The sequence below is a fragment of the Zootoca vivipara genome, chromosome 4 (genome assembly GCF_965207765.1).
Source record: "Zootoca vivipara chromosome 4, rZooViv2.hap1.1, whole genome shotgun sequence".
In the NCBI taxonomy this organism is placed as follows: Eukaryota; Metazoa; Chordata; class Lepidosauria; order Squamata; family Lacertidae; genus Zootoca; species Zootoca vivipara.
Genome location: NC_142587.1, coordinates 30,445,182 through 30,466,650, shown reverse-complemented (window position 1 = coordinate 30,466,650; position 21,469 = coordinate 30,445,182). Strand labels below are relative to the sequence as shown.

At 44.5% G+C, this 21,469-nt stretch overlaps 1 protein-coding gene and 1 pseudogene across 10 annotated transcripts in view; both read right to left on the bottom strand.

Annotated features, from left to right (window-relative positions):
* The window catches only part of INPP4A (inositol polyphosphate-4-phosphatase type I A), a 106,211-nt gene that overhangs the window by 66,938 nt on the left and 17,804 nt on the right, over positions 1–21,469 (bottom strand). For 3 of the 10 annotated variants that reach the window (XM_035114601.3, XM_088668639.1, XM_088668642.1), the window contains exon 2: positions 16,813–16,924. The exons of 6 other annotated variants lie outside the window; for them this stretch is intronic. The gene's annotated coding sequence lies outside the window, so the exon portion shown is untranslated. Of the gene's footprint in view, positions 1–9,833; positions 10,067–16,812; positions 16,925–21,469 lie in introns of those variants that run through there. One more of the 10 variants, XM_088668640.1, reaches the window with a different exon arrangement.
* LOC118085799 (U1 spliceosomal RNA) lies at positions 1,757–1,908 on the bottom strand (annotated as a pseudogene).

The following is a 21,469-nucleotide window of genomic DNA, read 5'->3' as shown; positions in this document are numbered from 1 at the left end:
CTTTGACCCCAAGTTGAGAGGTTTGGAGCTCCACTTTCCCCAACTTGTTGGATTATCTCCAGATCAAGTACTGTAAACCTGAATTTACAGGGGGGGGAAGCATATAAAGATTGGTGGAGTTTGCAGGTGATGGAATGTGGCCTATGCATGACTAATGTAATGTGGACTAGGCTTTGGAAGTACTTGAAAACCTTCAAGGTCAGCACAACCAATGGGGTGATCTATCCTCCTTCCCAGCTCTGAGTTGCAGTGGGAGGGGAACAACCCTGTTGCCCTAGCTTTGGAGGCATTTTGGAAACAGCTTGATAGCTCCAAGATTCAGGGCAAAGTCTGGAGAAATCCGCACCCGCTCAACATTCTGGGGAAGCATAAGAGATCTTAAAAGATGTACTTGCCAGGGCAACCATATCTATAGAACGCTGTGGCTATTAGCCTACAAATCACAGCCAAGGTGCTGCTTCTGTATATTATAGCCTACTGCTACCAGGAGTGAAAGCTGCAAGTCATAAAACAAAAAGCACAACTTAAGGAAATGAATGCACTTGGTAGCATAAAACAATGCGACTGCAAAAATGCACATCATGTCTCCATGACAGCTTCCGGAGCTAACACTCTGCCAATACAGAACAGCATATGTAAATTTCCAGAGTCAAGACAGGCAGTGCGTATCCCAATCCTATTTATGCAAAAGCACGTCATACGGTGTGTAGTTGGGCTTACTCCCTAGTAACTGCAGATTCTTCTGAAGCCTAAGGCTTAGATACATTTTCCACAACATCTCTTTTTCAATCAAATTCCAAATCGCCAGCACGTTGCAGCCCTGATCCCTTTTCTGCCTGAATTTAATGTATTGCACAACCCAGACCACAAGACTTAGAATAAAAATAGAAGACCAAATTAAAGCACTCCTACTGCCAGGATTTCAGCAATATCACAAGTGTGGTTTTCATTAGGAATGCAACAGTGTACCCCTCCCTCCCAACACATTCTTGCTAGGGATTATTAGAGTAGAAAGGTTAATGCAGAGCAAACATGCTAGGACATTTATCGGGGGAATTTTCCCTAATAAAAATGTTCAAGTCCTGCCATTTCCTCAATGCTTGATAGAATATTCTGATTAGTGCTATACATAAGGCTACGTCATGGTTCAAAAGCAAACCATGGAAGGGAGGGGGATTTGTGTGAGAGAGGACAGTGCATGCAAGTCTACGGCACACTCCTATTCCCTTAACTACAGTTAGAAGATTGGGAACATTTCATCTGCCCTAAGCCATACTACAGTAAGCACTTTCTGATCTAAACTAGGTTGTAGATGCTTTGTAGTGCTTCTGCCGTTTTGCATAAAGTATATAATGAACCGCTGGATATTCAAACTCTAAACCAAGGATTGGGAACCTGTAGTCCTCAGGGATTATACAGTTGCCACCAACCCTGACCATTGACCATGCTGGCTGAAGCTGACAGGAGTCCAACAACATCTGGAAGGCCACAGGTCCCCCCCCCCACTGCTCATTATTAATAACAAATGGCTGTTCCGTTACAGGTAAGGGCTCTGGTAGACAGGTCCAAGATGAGGTGTTCAAGATGGACAACTCAATGCACAGCTCAAGCTGAAGCAAATTTAGATTGTTGTTTCAGCAAAGTTATCCCAGACTGAGCCTTTAATAGAGGCTGCAACTCAGTCTGGGCAGTTAGCTCTATCACCACCAGTGGGAGCTGTTCCTCTGGTTAAAGGGGTCCTAAAAAAAAAAACACCAGGGGAAAAACACAAACACAATCCCCCACTGCCACAAAGTTTCCCGCATTTGAGGAAACTGCATGGGCCAGCACACCAAAGTGCAATGGGTGAGCCTCACCCTGGGAAAACTTCCTTCATGAACAATACATCTTCCCCTGCCAGGTGAGTATGTTAAAGTTGTCCTATCTGTTTTGAATCCTATGACATGGGCAAGATAGTTTTGATGGAGCTTCTGAGACTGGAGTCCTCAAAGGCGGAGGGGTGGCAATGTGACCTCCTTGGGCCTGGAAGGTTTTGGCAGAATGGCCTTCTGTGCTGGAGTTTCCGGCACAGTTCTTTCTGATTCTTCCTCCAATTCCACAGTGGGACCCTGAGGTCATGACAGTGACTTTGCACTGTATTATCCAATACAGCTCTTGTCCTTCAGGGCTTTTAACACCAACAAAATCCCATGCTTTTAAAGAATGGTGCAACACCTATTCTGAGGTCCATCCAATAATCAGAGCTCAACTGTGAAGAGATCTTTGTTAAAGACTTCTGTCCCCAAATACAGCACTGGGCTAAACCTTGCTTGCATCCCTATCACAAAGTTGTGTTTCTTATTCCATAGAGGCAGCAGGCATCAATTTCTGGAGCTGCTAAGATCAAATCTATAAAAGTTCTAGAAGATCATGAGTCTCAGCCATGACCCCGATCAAAGATGTGAGCCAGAGAATTTTCTAGCGACTTACTTTATCTTGGACATTTTATTTGCCATTTCATTAGCAACAATAAATAGGTGCTGATTGAAGAAACGATGTTAAGCAAGCTTTGCAAAGTTTTGTTTTGTTGCTTTGTTTACCAAATACAAAATAATCATGCTAGACTAGATCACTCTCCAGGGCAACAGAAAAATTTCCAATGCAAATAACCCTAATTTGTGTGGTTGTTTCCCCCCCCCATAAAACACACATCACTGATCCCAGTGTTGCCGCAGACTGCTTCTCTGTGTGGGGGTAGGAAATGGCTGAGGGAGACTCCACAAGTAGCAGGAAGTGTCCATGCAGGAATAAGGATACCTGACTGATGTACTAGTTGCCTAGATAACCACCTCTCATTCCTGGCTCCTCACTCTAGCCAATCAACTCTTTTTTTGAAGGCTGAGCCACAGTCTCATCAATGACCCAAGAGAAGTGCAGTGACCCTTACATGAGAAAGTTCTTGAAGCCACAAGAATGCTTGTGGGCGTCGACTTGCAAAAAGTAGGACGTTTAAGGGGAAAGACATTGGGCCAAGCTCCGTACTCTTTTCCCAGCTTCCAGAATTCCCACTGATGCTTGCTTTCCAGTTAAATTCCTAACACAATCCACTGAATATTCTTATGGTTATACTGTACTCTACCGGGTATTTTAAAAAGAAAATCACAGAGTTTTTATATTTTTGCATTGCAAGTGTTCAAACACAAATTGCACACATAATTTTTATACCTTCCTTATAAAGATGAGAAACAGTGGCCTGCCAGTGTATTTATATGTCTTGTGAGTTTATAGTGTATAAACACCTTGTGTCCTTATACTGGACATGAGATTCGAACTAGGACACAGGCATTAATCTGCACCACCCCATTGTTAAGAGGCATGAGGTGGGAAACCTCAGGTCTGGGGCCTCAATTCCTCCAGGTTGCCCTTGGGACACGCTCCCTAATCCAGGGGTAGCGAACCTGGTGCCCTCCAGATGTCATTCAACTGCAACTCCCTTCACACCTGCCCATTGGCCATGCTGGCTGATGGGGGTTGCAGTTCAACAGCAACTGGTATCCCTGTCCTATCCTATATCCCTTCAATGGGTCACACTTCTCACCAATGCAGACCTACACCTTCCTTGAGTGCTTTTGCCTGGCTGGAGCGGGTCCTTGAACCCTGATCATGTCTCTTGGCTGCAGGAATGGAGGGGAGTGGGGTGCACACATATATGCACTTCCAACTGTTGCATAATACAGCCTACTATACAAAGGCAAGTGACTGCCATTATCTGGCCCACTTTTGCCTCTGCTCCCCCTGGAAGGTCCCCACAAGGGAATGAAGGCTTCAGGTTCCCCACCCCTGGCCTATGAAAACGAAAGTAGCCATTAGCACTCATCATATCTGGAAACTAGACAAACCCCGATACCAAGTGCCAAGTGTTCATTATCCCCCTGGCATTAAAAGGTGTTCTAAAGTAGGCAAGACAAAGAATTGCTAAGGAAACAAAACCAACACAGTTACGTCTTCTGTGCAGCGACTGCACACAAAGTAGCAAATCATGTTTGCTGCCTCATTAATAGATTGGCATATTACTATAATAAATATTGCTTCAGTACTACCAATGGCAATCTCCGCACATCTCAAGAATCAGGATTTGATTTCTTTTACATATGTGCAATTTTCACCAATTACACCAATTATGGGAGTAGAAGCACTTGATTCTTGAACAAAAATGTGGGGCATGCTCCACTAGGGAGAAATAATGGTAAAAGAAAATAATCTTAAGGGAGTTTATTTTGTGCGCTAAAATAAAATGTGGAGGGCGAACTGCTGCAAAGGAAATTAAGATCAGCATTAGCAGCCAGAGCACCTGGGAGGCTAAGGGAGAGGTCTAACCTTTGTTCTTCCCCATTGCTGCTGCCAGATTCCTCTAGAGGAGAGAGACAAGGAAACCATCTAGCCAGATGGGAAAACCCCACTATATAAGTATATAAAGCATATGTCATTAAAGATAATAGCTTACTTTTAAAGTTTAATAAATGGTGTTTCCGTGCGCTGCTCTGGTTCGCCAGAAGCGGCTTAGTCATGCTGGCCACATGACCTGGAAGCTGTACGCCGGCTCCCTCGGCCAATAAGGCGAAATGAGCGTCGCAACCCCAGAGTCGGTCACGACTGGACCTAATAGTCAGGGGTCCCTTTACCTAAAGTTTAATATATGGTCCTTAAAATAAACATAAAAAAGGACTGTGTCAAGGTGACTTACAAATAGCCAGGGCTACTTTTTCTAGAAAAAGAGGTGGAGCACCTCCCTTGTTCTCTTAAAATGCCCATTGTGCCCACCAGAGAGGTGCTGGAACTGAGTTCTGATGAGTTCCAGCTGAAAAAAGCCCTGCAATAGCTGTGTTATATCACATCAGACCATGTCCATCCAGCTCTTGCAAACTCCAGCAAGCTCTCCAGGGTCTCATGCAGGCATTTCCCAGCTCTACCGGAAGACAGCAGGGATTGAACCTGTGAGTTTCAGCATGCAGGGCTAATGCTCTCCCACTGAACAACAGGCTTTCCTCAATACATCTAACCTAAACAACACAGTGAACAAAAACAAAGACCCGTATGAAATCAATTATTATCAACTTACACCAGTAGCAGCAAAATCATTTGGGACGCCAATGCTGGCTTAAACAAATCGAGCTTAGGAGAGAGAGACTCCCCCCCCCCAATGTTTCCAGATGCTTGATAAATACAAAACAAGAGTGGATCACATAAGATTTCAAAAATAGGAGGCTTCTCTAACACCTCCTTAAGCATAACACATGAACTAGCATGCAACACATGACTAGGGCTGCAGACACAGGAGTGTTAAACTTCTGGAAGCATCTCTAGAGCTCAGAGAGGCTGTCGTGTGGTCAGGAATCCCATGCCAGGGAGGGGCCTGAATACCAATAGCATACCAAGCCAACAAGACCCTATCAGTCACCGTGCACCCAATCTTGGGATGGAAATTCTGACAGTGCTACCTGGCTTGTCAAAATGCCAAGACAATCAATATTTTGCCTCAGTCTATACTGCAATCCGCTCTGGCCACTCTTGTAGCTACGCTCTCTAGAATATGAAAAACTGCTTTTGCCCATCTAGGCATAAATATACAAGCTAAATTTACACCAGATCAGGAAACTAAAAAGACTTTAACTGTTGTGAAACTAGGAGACATTAGTAGAAATGTGTTTCTTCTCTGAGCCTTAAGATGAATGGCTCAAAATCATTATTGTTCCATTACTGGATTTTCTCTGGAAAAAACGGAAACCAGCACTTAAACTATTGGAGTTCTTAAAAGCAACACTCCTTAACAGAGGAAATTTAGAAAGTTTTTTGGGGTGTGTGCACTAACAACAGCTTACAATCAAATGACATGCTAGCCTACATTTTAATGGCCTTAGTAATTCTAGGTAATCCGGAAGTCAGAGAGAGCTAAGATTCCCACAGTTCCCTGCAAAGAGGGATTGATTGTTAAACCACTCTGAGAATTGTAACTTTTTGAGGAGAATAAGTGTCTCCTAACAGCTCTCAGCACCCTTAACTACAGTCCTCAGGATTCTGAGCCATGACTATTTAAATTGGTATGATACTGTTTTAAATGCATAGGGCAGATGGGGCCTAAATCTCACTTATTATGACCCAAAATGGAAGAGAGAGGTGCAGAGAACTTCTGGCGCAGAGAATGAGGAGTTAATAAAACTACTACAGTGACTTAGCAATCAACAGATTTCTGGAGATGGACACCAGATATCCCCAAACAGCCCATTTTTCCACAGAAGTGCAATTAACGACTGGAGAAGATGCGGAAAGTATTAAGAGCCCCAACCACACACAAGTGGGCACACACACACACACACACACCGCTTTCCCAGTGCCAACCACCATGGGTGTAGACAGGGGGGGCAGGAGGGGGCAGCTGCCCCCCCCTAGAAGCAAAAAATTATTGTATTTTACAGACCATAACCAATACTTTGCCCCTCCAAAAACTGAAGTGGAAAGGGCTTTGCTTTAGCAAGAGCAGCTCTCCACTTGCTGGGGGCGGGAACACAGCTGTAACAAAAACACATCAAATAAATAAAGCAAAGTGGCTACCAGTACTTAAGCAGTTAAGACAATGGAGCAGAATATCCCTTCAGGCAAGGTCCACCCTATTCACCCTATTGTTATTCAGTGGGAGTTGTTAATGGGCATTCAGGGATCGCATTAACAGTTCTATTGGCGATTTAATGAGGGTGCAGAGGATTCAATTTGACTAAGGTGGCCCTGCAAGGCTAAAAGGAAGTGAATAAGAAGGGGGGGGCTGTAGCTTTGATAGACACAGTGATGTTTATAAAAAGCATTGGTGTTCCAGTCTGCCCCTCCTCCTGCATCTGTATACTGTAAATCAGGGGTGGCCACCTCCCAAGAGACTCTGATCTACTCACAGAGTTAAAAACTGGGAGTGATCTACCCCCTTTTGGGGGGTTCAGGTCAAAGGTGTTGAGTTTTTTTAAGGAAGGGAAGCCCTGTTTTGGGGGGTTAGGTCAAACTTGTTGAGCTTCTTTTAGGAGGGAGGGAGGCCCATTTTTGTTTAGGGCTTCAGGTCATAGTTCAGCTTTTTTTAGGGAGGAGGAAAAATTTGGGTGAGCTTTTTTTAGGGGTGCCAGTGATCTAGCAGTGATCTACCACAGACATCCAGTGATCTACTGGTAGATCACAATCTACCTGTTGGACGTGCCTGCTGTAAATCAAGCAGAGAGAAAGCTGCTTACAAGGCTCCTGTACAGGTGTACCGGTATCTTCCTCTTGCTGCAGAGTTCTAGCATTACAGCGTCACCCAGAGGCACCCACAAATGTGAGTTATCCCTCTCTCTATTTCTTCCTTCCTTTCCTCCCTCTTCCATCCTCAATAAAATACTGGGGGGGGGGGGCAGATAAGCCCCACATAGAAAGCCCATCAACATGGGGGGGGAGGACTCTTTAAAATACAGTATTTACCAGTAATTTCTTTTGGGGGGGGAGGCACCTAGGCCTCTAGGAGTTGGCTGCTATGCCTAGGACAATTCAAGAAAGCAGAATCAGGCATATGCTATGGTAATATATCAATAGAATCATGGAATTGTAGTCGGAAGGGACCACAAGGGTCATCTAGTCCAACCCCCTGCAATGCAGGAATTTTTCCCCCATGTGGGGCTTGAACCCACAACATGGTTGAAATATTATGCTGATATGCAGCAACGCCTCGGAGCCATCGAGACTGCGGCCCTGTCTTGCCTCGCCCTCGCCTGCCCTGCCACCCCCTCTCCCCTGCCCGACCCTCCCATCCTCTTGCTGCAGAGTTCCAGCTTCACAGCATCACCCAGAGGCACCCACAAATATGAGGTATCCCTCTCTCTATTATTCCTTCCTTCCCTCCCTCTTCCATCCTTAATAAAATACTGGGGGGGGGCAGATAAGCCCCACATAGAAAGCCCATCAAAATGGGGGGGGTGACTCTTTCAAATACGGTATTTACCAGTAATTGGGGGGGGGGGAGAGGCACCTAGGCCTCTAGGATTTGGCTGCTATGCCTAGGAGTAGGACAATTCAAGAAAGCAGAATGATGCATATGCTATGGTAATATATCAATGGAATCATAGAATTGTAGTCGGAAGGGACCACAAGGGTCATCTAGTCCAACCCCCTGCAATGCAGGATTTTTCCCCCAAGGTGGGGCTTGAACCCACAACATGGTTGAAATATTATGCTGATATGCAGCAACGCCTCGGAGCTGTCGTGACTGCGGCCATGCCTTTCCTCGCCCTCACCCGCCCTGCCACCCCCTCTCGCCTGCCCGACCCTCCCATCCTCTTGCTGCAGAGTTCCAGCTTCACAGCATCACCCAGAGGCACCCACAAATATGAGTTATCCCTCTCTATTTCTTCCTTCCTTCCCTCCCTCTTCCATTCTTAATAAAATATGGGGGGGCAGATAAGCCCCACATAGAAAGCCCATCAACATGGGGGGGATGACTCTTTCACATACGGTATTTACTAGTATTTTTTTGGGGGGGAGGCACCTAGGCCTCTAGGAGTTGGCTGCTATGCCTAGGAGTAGGACAATTCAAGAAAGCAGAATGATGCATATGCTATGGCAATATATCAATAGAATCATAGAATTGTAGTCGGAAGGGACCACAAGGGTCATCTAGTCCAACCCCCTGCAATGCAGGAATTTTTTCCTAAGGTGGGGCTTGAACCCACAACATGGTTGAAATATTATGCTGATATGCAGCAACGCCTCGGAGCCGTCGTGACTGCGGCCGTGCCTTGCCTTGCCCTCGCCCACCCTGTCACCCCCTCTTGCCTGCCCGACCCTCCCGTCCTCTCCAGCCAAGCAGGGTAGCCGCCGCCGTTGCCAGCCCCAGAAGCACAAGGTGGCCGCTGCCGCCGCTGCCGCCACCACGATGTCGTCAGGCCAGCTGGCCCTGTAGCCCCGCCCACGTTCCCACTTTGTGGCCCCGCCCCTGAATGATCATGGCTTGCCCCCCCCCTAGTTTTGATCCTGGCTACGCCCTTGCCAACCACTCTTCAAATAGGGCATTGAGGCAACATCTATTTCCTGCTATCACTTCCCAGTAAACCTTCCCACTTCTAAATGAGCTCATTTTAAAAGACCACCCCCCCTTTCAAATTCTATAATCACAGAAACTTCGTCAAATTAAATGTATCTACCTATGTCTATTATTAGTTCGAGCATTAGCTCCGATTGAATAAATACATCTGTTGCTGAAGAAATATTCTGGTGTGAGGGAGGAGGGCAACAGCAACGTGTTTAAAAATTAATCCCTGTACTCCAGCTTTTCCTGAAATACTGTAACAATAACGTACTGATCACTTATAAGATCATCGGTACAGGGAACTTGCTAAGGACAAACCAACAATCTGAAATACTGTATGTCATGGGGATCAATGTGTTACCAAAGAACTGCAAGAACTAAAAAGAAACTCATGGGTTTGACTCTTTGACTTCAGAAATACAGTGCCTCCCAAAGGGCTGAATTACTACTGCGCACAATAACAAATTTACAGTCTTAATAACAAGCAGCTGGCCACTCTCTGTTATCTCTAACATGGCTACGGAGGATTATATAATACAGGAAACTAGTGAATGGACGTGCCTGTTTTGCTTTCCTCTCCTTCGCACAAGCCGTTAGCTGTGCAATACTCTGTAAGCCATTCCGGGCAGCCACGAGACTGCTTAGCAAAAACACCAGCAGCACAGAGGAGACTGACGGACGTCTGATGAAAAGCGATGAAGTATGAAATCCTGCTCTTTACTAGCCTATTCTTTTATTTGTACCCAACAGGCATTCTTACCTCGAGACTTCTACTTGCAGTCAGAAGATGATCCTGCTGAGCAGAACCTCGGCAGTTCCAGCCTCTACTCAGAATCGGAAAAACATCCTAGTAGACCCAATTGGTGCAGCAGGTAATTAGCATTAGTGTTTTTCCTGCTGCTGCCTGAGCCGTTCCATCTGAAATCCAACTAATATGAGAACCTACTCCTAGACTCAAGGCTGTTTGATGAATTTCCCTCACCAACAGAATTTCTGAAAATGGTAATAAAAGAGGCAAGTTGGGGAAAGAATTATCAAATCCAATATACTGCTACAGCCCTCTTGGTTCTTAAATCTAGCCAGCATATTTGTAAAGGGTGGTTCAAACCGTTACCTTCTCAACTAAAAGGTTTCCAGACCCTTGATCACCTTGATTGCCCTCCTCTGCACATGTTCTACCTTGCCAATATCCTTAAATTGTGGCAACCAGAAATATACACAGTACTCCAAGTGTGGTCTGACTAAGGCAGAACAGAGCTAGGTACTACGACTTCCCTTGATCAGGAGACTAAACTTCTGTTGATGCAGCCTAGAATACCATTAGCTTTTTTAGCTGCTGAATCACACAGTTGACTCATGTTAAGCTTGTGATCTACTCAGACCCCAAATCCTTTTCACATGTACTATTGGCAAGCCAGGTGTTCCCCATCTTATATTTGTACAGCTGGCTATTCCTGCCTATATGTAGAATCTTAATTTGCTCCTATTGAAATTCATTTTACTAGCTTGTGCCCAGTTCTCCAATCTGTTAAGTTCATACCGAATACCAATTCTGTCTTCTGCAGCATTAGCTAACCCTCCCAGTTTGGTGTCACCTGCAAATTTGATGAGCATGCTCTCAATTCCTTCATCCAAGTCATTTATAAATAAAAGGTACAACAGGCCCAGGGCAAAACCCTGTGGCACCTTCAGGTTCGGTCATTCAACCAACAACAACAAAAAAAATCACCTTGTTCAGCCTACAGTTTCCTGCCGTAAGTACATATATTTATGGTTGTTATGTTCATTATTTCCACAAGCATGTTGAACAAAACATACTTAGTTCTAAAGTCAACAGAAAAACTCCCACAGATTTTAAAGCACACACAAAACTTTACAAATGATGGGATGAACACAACAAGAGTAATCCAAACTAGTTTACCTGGGACTCTTTGCACACCCAGCCAAAAGCACAGTACTGTACTGCTAATATGTACAGGTATGCATTTCATACCAACTATGAAGATTTTGTGTGTTTGTAAGCATTTTGTTTCTATCAAACGATATTTAAAAAATGACACCTTCATTCAGCAACCACTGATGCGTGTTTTGTACCTAAACCCCAATCAATATATATTCAAACCTGTAACATAATCCTTTTAGATTACTTTTTTTACAACCTACCAGTTTCCGTCAGGAAAACCAACTGCAAAAAGCACACAATGCTTGTGCTATTTAAACTTAAAACAGATGTATTTTGCATTGTACTCCAAAGGAAGTGTCCTAACAGGCAAAATTCATTGGATCCATATATGTGCTTTTACTTGCAAAATGTGCCAATGAGTAGCTAGCTATCCCAGTCTCAGGATCTGCCCATAGCTGCCAAGTTTTCCCTTTTCTCGCGAGGAAGCCTATTCAGCATAAGGGAAAATCCCTTAAAAAAAGGGAGAACTTGGCAGCTATGGATCTGCCCTTTTCAGAAATAGATAATGACAGTGATGCTCTTTGTTTGTATGCTCCCCTTTTGTGAAAGACTGTGTCCAAAGAGGCTCACCAATATATTAAATGAACAGCAATAAATTTAGATGGCACAATCAGGACTTAATTCCAGAATCTGCTTCTAGTGTGCAAAGCTTAGATGTGGAACATCTGGAACTAAGCAGTATATTCGGTATTTTCTTCCTCTCCTTTACCATCTAGCAATCGTAATCATGTCCCAGCCACACATGTATGTTTCTATGATGCTGAGTTTCCAGCCAGAAGGCGTAACAGTCAGAAGGTTGCCACTTTCCTCTCAAACTTGTACACCTCACACCCAGTACCTCCTCCCTTCTTCTTCTTCTTCTTCTTCTTCTTCTTCTTCTTCTTCTTCTTCTTCTTCTTCTTCTTCTTCTTCTTCTTCTTCTTCTTCTTCTTCTTCTTCCTCCTCCTCCCTCTCCCCACCCCCATCCAGTGGCTCTGCCTTAAAAAAAAACAGGTTGGTGTTAAGAAATTCTACAGGTGTGCTTTCCCAATAAGCACATTCCAATGCTAGTGAATGCTGCACCTCTAGAATTCCTGCATGCCGCACAGCTGTTAAAAAACACAAATTCAAGAACGAGAGAGGCAACCCTTAGTTTGGTTTCGGTGGTCTCTAAAGGGAAGAGGGGTGGTTTGGACAAGGAGATTAGGGTGGGTGAGCAAAGCAACCAAGGTAGCAGCCCCTAACATATACATCATAGCCAGGGGGAAAGTAGGCACCTGTATTTGAGTGGAAATTCCTTTTTTTCTTTTTTAAAATAAACTTGTGGTTAGAAAAGTAGTAAAGAGGCAATGCAGCCTCGTGAAGGAAGCCTCCGGTCTGCATTGTCCATGGCAAAGGATGCCGCTTCCCAGAAGTGACACACCCAAGGGTTGACACTGAAAAACATGCTGGTGCACTGAAACAAGCAGAGCTTGTGAACAATGAACACCCCCAGTCAGAGCCAGTGAGAACATTTTCTTACAGGCTTTGTCTGTGCATCTAAAATGCTCACAGCATAATGTCAGAAGTGTTGCTCATGGAAGGTCACAGCAGCTGCTTCTCTGTTCAAAGAGATAGCCCACTTGAGTGTAAACTGCTCATGTGAAACTGCCTTATTCCAAGGTCAGGTCAACTCTACCTTGGCTGGGCTCAGCACAACTGTAAAAAGAACCAGGGATGATCAAAGCAGCTGTGAGCTCCTCTCTGGGACTCTCTGCAATCTTGGGAAGCCATAGTTTGGGTCCACCATGTTGTGTGAACCAGATTTATGGCTCAAGCTAAAACTGGACAAGGGGTTTTAGGGAGGCTTCAGGGAAATCATCACTTTCCATATTCTAAATTTCTATTACCAAACCTCACTCTCAAGACAGAATGTTTTTCCCCCGGTTGCTTGGCCTTTCTTAAACCACAAGCAATAATATATAAAGTGGAGAGATCCCAGGGGCCTAGTTGCCATGGTCCCCTCGTATCTGGCACATACATATTTTCCCCCCCAGCATGGCACAGATGGCACTTTTAAACGACACCTAAATATATGTAGTATTTTTACCACTCCTGTGTTACAAAATCCCAGTCATATTTCCCTTGCAAGAAATGCTACCTTGGGGGGAAAGGGAGGATTCATTCTCTCGAAAATAAACCCTACAAAAAGTGCTGCTATATATGAATTTCTGTGTGTTTACAAACAACTACAAGACACCTTAGGGGACCCAGGTGGCGCTGTGGGCAAATCCACAGAGTCTAGGGCTTGCTGATCAGAAGGTCGGCGGTTCGAATCCCTGCAGCGGGGTGAGCTCCCGTTGCTCGGTCCCAGCTCCTGCCGACCTAGCAGTTCGAAAGCACATCAAAGTGCAAGTAGATAAATAGGGACCACTCCGGCGGGAAGGTAAACGGCGTTTCCGTGCGTTGCTCTGGTTCGCCAGAAGCAGCTTTGTCATGCTGGCCACATGACCCGGAAGCTGTCTGCGGACAAACGCCGGCTCCCTCGGCCTATAGAGCGAGATGAGCGCCGCAACCCCAGAGTCGGACACGACTGGACCTGATGGTCAGGGGCCCCTTTACCTTTACCTTTACAAGACACCTTAGAACAGGCATCCCCAAACTGCGGCCCCAAGGTGTTTTTGGCCTACAACTCAGATGAACCCCTGCTAGCAGGACCAGTGGTCAGGGATGGTGGGATTTGTAGTCTCAAAACATCTGGAGGGCCGAGGTTGAGGAAGGCTGCCTTAGAACATATATAAGTAATACATTTGAGCAAATTTGCTACAGTACTGCATCCGGGTGCTAGGGCGGAGCCATATCTGGTTTTCAACATCACAATATATTGATATATCAAAATGTATGAAATAAGGATGGAACTATGTAGAGGCGTACAGGTGCATGAACCGGGCACACCTGGTTACTATTTATTTGGAAGACAGACCCCTTGTCGGTGGTTCATTGACTTTTTTAGGACAAGTCCAACTCTCTCAAAAAATAAAAATGCCATTGGAAACCATACAGTATAAAACACAGTGCATTACAACTGCTACAATATGCCCAGGGGGGGGGGCTTAAATGGTCTACTAAACTAAGACCCTCAGCAATTTTCAAGATTCCTGGGTAGGGAGAGATGTTTTGGAACTGCTGTGTTAAGTCACTGCTTTTCCACAATAACCCAGAAGCAGATTTAAATTGGTGGCTCCACACAGTATTTAATATAGCCTTATTTTCCTCATAAATATCCAACAATGTCTACCTCACATTGGGCAAGACCCAATTCTAACTTCTGTTCTAAAAGTCGCGCTTCTTCCTTCTCTTAGATAGCAGCTTCCTCTTTGCTCCTTTAAAGTTGCTAATTAGATTCTTCCTGTTCACTCACCACACATCCTTGAACTGACCCTGTTCCCTAGGGCGATGGCAGCAATGGAGTGGGGTGGGGGCTCTAATTACTACAGTAGTTCCCTCTCTGCAGCCAGAACAATCGCTCATTAATTTTTATTTTTTATGCAATTGCAAAATTGGTTTTGCTGCGATGTTTGAACTGGGCCATTGTAAGCCTACACAAAAGTGAAAGACGAGCTTAGGAGCCAATTAATTCAAAGTCAATGACATGCTATTGTCGTACCTTAAACAATTACAATCCTATATACTGTTGTACAATGCTGTAGCTGTTTGAGGCCCTCAATTCTGTCCATTCAATGCTATACTGAAATGCTTTTCTGTCAAACTAGGCTATCTTGCATTCACCAAATGAAACATTCTTGCAAAGCTGTGATAGACGTACCGACTGTCCATTTTAGCCCTTATTTGGGCGTTCTTAAGCACCGTGTTGACGAACACATGAGTAGGGATATGCCTTCACACACAGAGCGAAACCATCTGTAGTAACAGAGGTTTCAGTAAAGACTCTGTGCAGGGTCGCTCTCATTACAGATGGCCATGCTCCTTCCATTAAGGTTTGGGGGAGGATCTACTCTGCACATCCCTGCTCCTGCATTAAGCAAAATGCCCAAATAGGTTTGTTTTTTTTGTAGCAGATCATACCAATCATGATGTTGGAGGTAGCACACCCCTGTATTCCAGTTGCTCTTATATCCTGCTTGGGCTACTGCAGAGGCATTTGGTTGGTCAATGTGGGAACAGGATGGTAGACCAGGTGGGCAACTGGCCAGATCCACTAAGGTTCTTCTTCTTATGTTCTACTGCTAGAACTAGGGTCTATCAACCTTTGTCTACACCAGGGGTGGAGAACCTGTTGCCTTCCAAATATTGTTGGGACTACAGTTCTCATCTCATCATCCCTGAGCACTGGGCATACTTGCTGGGGTCGATGGAAGTTGTAGGGCCACACTAAGACTTTTGGCAACACTGTGTAATATTATAGAGAATAATCAAAGAATGATAGGGATCATTGTTCTGTGAGGAGTCTCCTAACAACTCTCGGCACCCTCAACTAAATTCCAGTTCCCAGCATTCTTTGGGAGAAACCACGAGTGTTTAAAATGTCACAAGAACTGGATGTGTCCATTACGTTGTGTGTTTTCACTTGCCCTACAGCATCTGACAGATGAAAACAGTGACATTCATGGGGAGAAGTAAGGGATGGGTCCCACAATTCCAAAGGAAAATATGTCACAATCCGAAAACAGGACTGAACGAAATACTTTATGCAAAGATTGCTAAACCAAGTAAGTCACTAAGACAGACCAGATGACTCAATTGAGCAAGTCAACTCCCCTACCACACACAAAGAAAAAAACCCAACACTTTCCTAATCTTCCTCACCTCAACCACCTATGCCCCAACTGTGGGGGGAAAATTGTACACCATGTTTTCTCAGAAAGCAATTACCTAATCTATTATAGCAATTCCATAAGCAGTACCCAGGTGTTTTGTTTGCCTTCAAGGACAGGCAATCTGTACATGTTTAGAAGTCCTCTGATCCGTATTATTTATTTCTCCCCAGTCTTTACCTTGCTATTAATCCTGCACAATCTTTCTTCACCATGCAATCCCCCTGCTACGATCAGAAAAGGCACAGGAGCCTCTGAGAAAGGGGATGGAGTCGCATGGGGAAATGCACAGTTTAAAAACCAGATTGATTATCAGTAGACATTTGGAACAATCCCAGGTGACCTAGGAAATCAGTGCAGTACAAAAATTTAAAAATATCATGCGATATGGAAAGCAGGTGGAGGTGGAGGAGAGGACAGGGAGTGAAGAAAGAGCTGTGAGTGGAGAGGCCCCCTCTTCCCATCCTCTGGACCTCCTGGGAAACTCAACAAGCCTGCTGTACTGGGAACTGGGTGTGGAGAGAGCAGCCAAATGGGACATTGTTGTGGGCAGCCTGAGGAAGTACCATCCACCTTGGGCCTGCCCATAAAAAGCAAGTCTAGAGTGAGAGACTAAGCACAATGTCTGCTGTTTCCAGGATCTCTTCTTGTTGTGAGACTTTTGTGAGTGAGCTGAGAGTTTGTTTGGACCCTGCCTGGCAAGAAACCTGGAAGCTGAGAGTGAGGGTGTGTCATAAGGAAAATGAACTGATATATATATATATGAAGTTTTACAGAAATTAAATAACCAGTGTAAACTGTCAAATTACCAAGGCATAACTGGTGAAAATAATACAAGCGTGTTTGCAAATAAAAGAGTTTTTCTTTAGCTTTTCTTTTGCAGACAATCAGGAAGTTATGACTTATCATAATTTTGATTGGGTCAGAATTTCCCTACACACACACACACACACACACACACACACACACACACAGCTACTTACAGCTGAGAATTCCAGCCATAGAAACATCTATCTGGATGTCAGTCCCAATTACTTCAACAGGACTATGTGCATGTCCCCGTTCTGAAGAACCCAGGAGTGCTTTACATCTTGCCTAAAATGATGTCAGGCAAAAAAACAAAACAAAAAAACCGATTAAGAATATTAAAAAAGTTTGACAGTCAAAATTGACTTCAGATCATTTGGGAGATTATACACACACGCACACACGAAAACCACACCGCCACACAAACTAGGCCAGGTCAAAAGAAGAAAAGCTGGCAAGCGAAACCCAGTTCCACGCAATGGCATTATCAGATACCATATGAATTGGTTCCCTGGGTTTAAATCCTATGATTTCATTCGGCCTTCAGTAAATGCAACTATGCATAAGGATGCAGATTTTTGACACAGAGGAGCTACCACCAGGCTTAAACGTGCAGCATTGAGATTAAACCATAGAACAAGTTTCCAACACAAAATCAATGCAGGAATTGTCATGCTGGAAAAAACCCTCGGCTGAAGTATTTAAAACCAGTTTTTAAAAAGCTGTGTGACTACATTTAGGAGACCATGCCCAAATTCCATCTAGTTCAGATGTCCTTGGGAAACTCATAATCAGGGCAGGATAGAGACAAGTGGCTTAGTGTGGCAAAGAGGGATAGAAAGTTTTGACAAAACAAACCACCATAGCTCCTGTTTCCAAGAATATCCAGGACATGCTGTTGACATTAAACATGGAGGTTGTTTTCTCTAGCTTTCATAGCTAGCAGCTGATGGGCAGGTCTGTTCTTCATGACTTCATTAAATCTTATGTAAGCCACCTAAGCAAGCATCACTGCACTAGCGCACCATGTTGTAATTAATTCTGTAAGTTAACAATTCATTTCACGGTTGTTTTATTTTTGTTGATGGCCCCAAACCCTTGGCCAGACAGTTTCACCAAATGCCCTAAATTCTAGTGTTTCAAAAGGAAAAAATGCACCACTTTAACAAAAGGTATGTTATACCTCCCTTAGTTCACTATATTCCAGGATATTTTTTAAAAAAGCACCTCCTCTTCTCCTTCCCTAAAATCTTAACACTTTCTTCAAAATGAAGATGAATTAATCCCCTGATTTTAAGCTGTCCTTTACTCTTCCTTCTCTGGTTCTAAAGGCTGATCAGGATTCCATACAACATTCAGGAAACACACAAACCACATATTTGTATAGCATTTATCATTTCTAGATGGCCGTCCATTTCACTTGTGTCTTCAAAAGCCTTGTAACAAATTGTGTAGGAATAGCTTTAAAACTAGGTTACATTGGCTAGGCAATTACTAGGTTACCCAACCTTAATAAAAGCACCGTCGCTTAGAGCAGGACTGCTTCCACAGCAATCCACTATCAGTATGTCATCAAACGTCTCCCAGGTTTCTTGCCATTATCATTAGATGGGTGCATTAGGCCGGATCTAGACACACCACAGAATGAGATTGGAAAGTGCTCCAGTGGTAGAATGGATTGCACCCATTTCAATTTGCAGGCGGGGAATCACATCTTTTGAATGCTTTCCATGTAAAAACCAAAAGACTTCCTGCAAGTAGCACGTAGCACCACAGATGAATTATTAGGCTATGGGCAGAATACCACTCCCAAGTTTTATAAGTTTCTACTTGCAGGAACTTCATATGGGAATAGTAAAGGAGTAAAACACACACACACACACACACACACACACACACACACACACACCACCTGCAGTCTAAAGCAGAACCACTACTGGCTCCAGGATGCTTGTAGTGCTTTATGGGGGAAAGAATCTTGGACAAGACACACACAGTGTAAAGTCTAGTCCCCCGGGGGAACTCTCTCTCCTCATTGCCACGGTTGCCAACTAAAGCTGCTCCTCACTGCTGCTACCATTTGCCCACCTACCAGAAGGAGAACTGGCCAGAAAACAGAGGGGGGCTACTGCTGTAAAAGGGCAGGTAAGCAAGCAGGTGTCACTGCAGAGGAGCAGGAGTAGATCAAGGGAGCTCTTGACATCAGACCCTGGCAGGTGCCTAACCAAGCTGAGCCCCGGACACCTATCCCTGAGTGATACCACCCACCCATCTCCTTACACAATTTCGAAAGAAAATCACAGTGGAGGCTGGTACCCATCAGAACCAGTGGGGCAGAAAGCAGGGAGACCAGCAGTCACTGGAGCCAGAGCCAATGACAGGCAGAGCCAGCACCCTGATGGATGGTAAGATAAAGCATGTGGTAAGATATGGGACAGTTGGCAAAAAAATAAAATACTGTAGCAAGCCTTTTGTATGGGGCAGAAAGTTTTGCTCCATGTGATCTATACATATTCTCTTCTCCGTTGCCATACTCAGGAGGCATCCACCCATTTCTCAACAGCAAGATCACTCTGAAAAAAGGGAACTGTTTCAATGATACTCCTTAGCCAGCCACTGTGAATGAAGGGCTGTCATTCACTCCAAGACAGAGAAGAGTAAAGCTCTGCACTTGGGAGACAAAACCTGCTCTTTTCATTCTTTCTTGACGCTGGTGCTCCAGCTGTCACTGACAGGGATCCCATGGAAAGAAAGACACACTGAGTGACTGTGCACTTAGCATGCAGAAGTGCTCTTTATGCCTACAGCAGCCCTTGCAATATAAAACTCCTCAACACTCACACACGTCACACCCCATGTGCAATGGGTAATTCAGAAAGGTCAAGCTTTTCAATATTAGTTTTTTTTCCCCCAGCCACGGACTCAAGAACACTATTTTTGTTCGCGGCCCAGCAGGAAACTAACCTGCTACTTTCCACCCATAACAGACTATACATAATTTCGTTTGGAAACCACAAAGGGGAAAATATAGGAGACGTGTATCTGAATGCCACCTTTAGACTACCAACCACACAAACATTATTTTAGAAGGCAGTTTTTAGAAACCAGTTCGATTTTCAGGAAGTTCGAAGGAAGGTGCCCCAAGGAGGAGGCACACTGGGGGGGGGAATTACATCAAGAAGCAATAGTGGTTAAGATTAAAAAGGAAACCAATGCATTCTTGAAACCAAAAGGAAATTCAGAACTACTTGCTCACTAACCTAGTTTAAAACCAACAGAGCATCTGCTTATAAAGGTGCACCTGAACTTTGTAGATATGACCACATGGTTCTATGGCATTCTGGAGCAACCTTTCTAGAAGCAATGACCTAAATACCACACCCTTACTTTTGTATTACAAAACATCATTTCCACACTACCTCACAATCCCTACAGACCACCAAGGACAATGCAACCATTGGGCAAAATGAGGCAACTGTCTCAGGCAGTAGATAACAGCGGGTCATGTCAGTCCTGTGGCCGTTCCTCTTGAGGACCAGCCATTATCGTCAATGAAAGGATATTGCTGTGTGGTCCACACAACTTACCTTGCGCTTGCCTCCTAAGCTACCCTGCTGCCCCTCAGGTGCACCAGTGAATGATATCCTATCACCGGTGTCAAATAAAGATATAACTATCTTTATTTATATATTTACGGGAATAAAAGCTGACAAGTAATCGTCACCAGGGGACAGAAGAGGTGGAGATTTAGAGGAAAAGATAATGAGTAACAGTTATAAAGAGGAAGGAAATTAGAAAAGGCAGACTCACAGTGATACACAGAATAGGGTAAGAAACAGAACTCCAATTGCATGTGGGTGGGAGTAGGGAACAGCAAGAAAAAATGGTTCCACTTTCGAAAGGAGTTTCACATATTAATGTAATATATTTTGCATTGCCAGCGCCGCATAGCCTGGAAATGGTGCGTGCATTTGGACTGATGCACACAGCAAAGATACTGAAGCAATACTCCTCACTCACAGGAAGGGCGTTCTATGGGCAAAATGCAAATTGACTGCAATTGATTAAAGGTTGCCTTTAGGAAGATTTTCTCTCTCTTCTGGCTCCATCCTTTCACACTTTCCACTCCATTCCTATGGCCTGGCCTGCCTCCCAGCTTATGGGCATCCTCACCTGTCTTTATAGATTTAAATAGCAACAGAAGACCTTGCTCTCTCTCCCCCCCCCCAACCTTTTCCTCCATGACGGTCCCTTTATCCTCTACCCCTTTGAAATATACTCCTCTTCTTCCATTATTCTTTCAACGGTGAGCCTACAGAGCATCTGCTTTGCATGGAGAGGGTTTCTATTTTCCACCCCCAGCATCTCTATGTAGGGCTGGGAATGTCCCCTACCTGGAACTTTGGAGTCAGGGTAGATAATACTGAGTCTGATGATAAACTGATGGTGGGACCCAGTATTAAGGCAGCTTCCTATGTTCTAAGCTCTTACTTTTTTTGAAGCGCTGTATAAAACAGGAGCTATACTGTCTTGGATCCCATGTCCCTTGCATGAGCAGAAGACGCTGTACCCAGGGGAGAGGTCTCTTCCTCTCCCAGCCTAGCCCATCACTTCAGCCATGGAGCATCCCACACTGTCCTGAAGGGTACCCTCTCAAGAGTGTCTTTGGAGGGAAGGAAAGAGGAGCTGTAGTGGAAACGGTGGGGGGAGGGGAATTCCAGTTGCGCACGTAAAACAGAGTTCTCCGGATATAAGCCATTATTATTTCATTTCTTCATTAAAGACCGAGTGCTCTCACAGTGAGCCGTTCCAATCCAAGAATCTCCCTCTCTC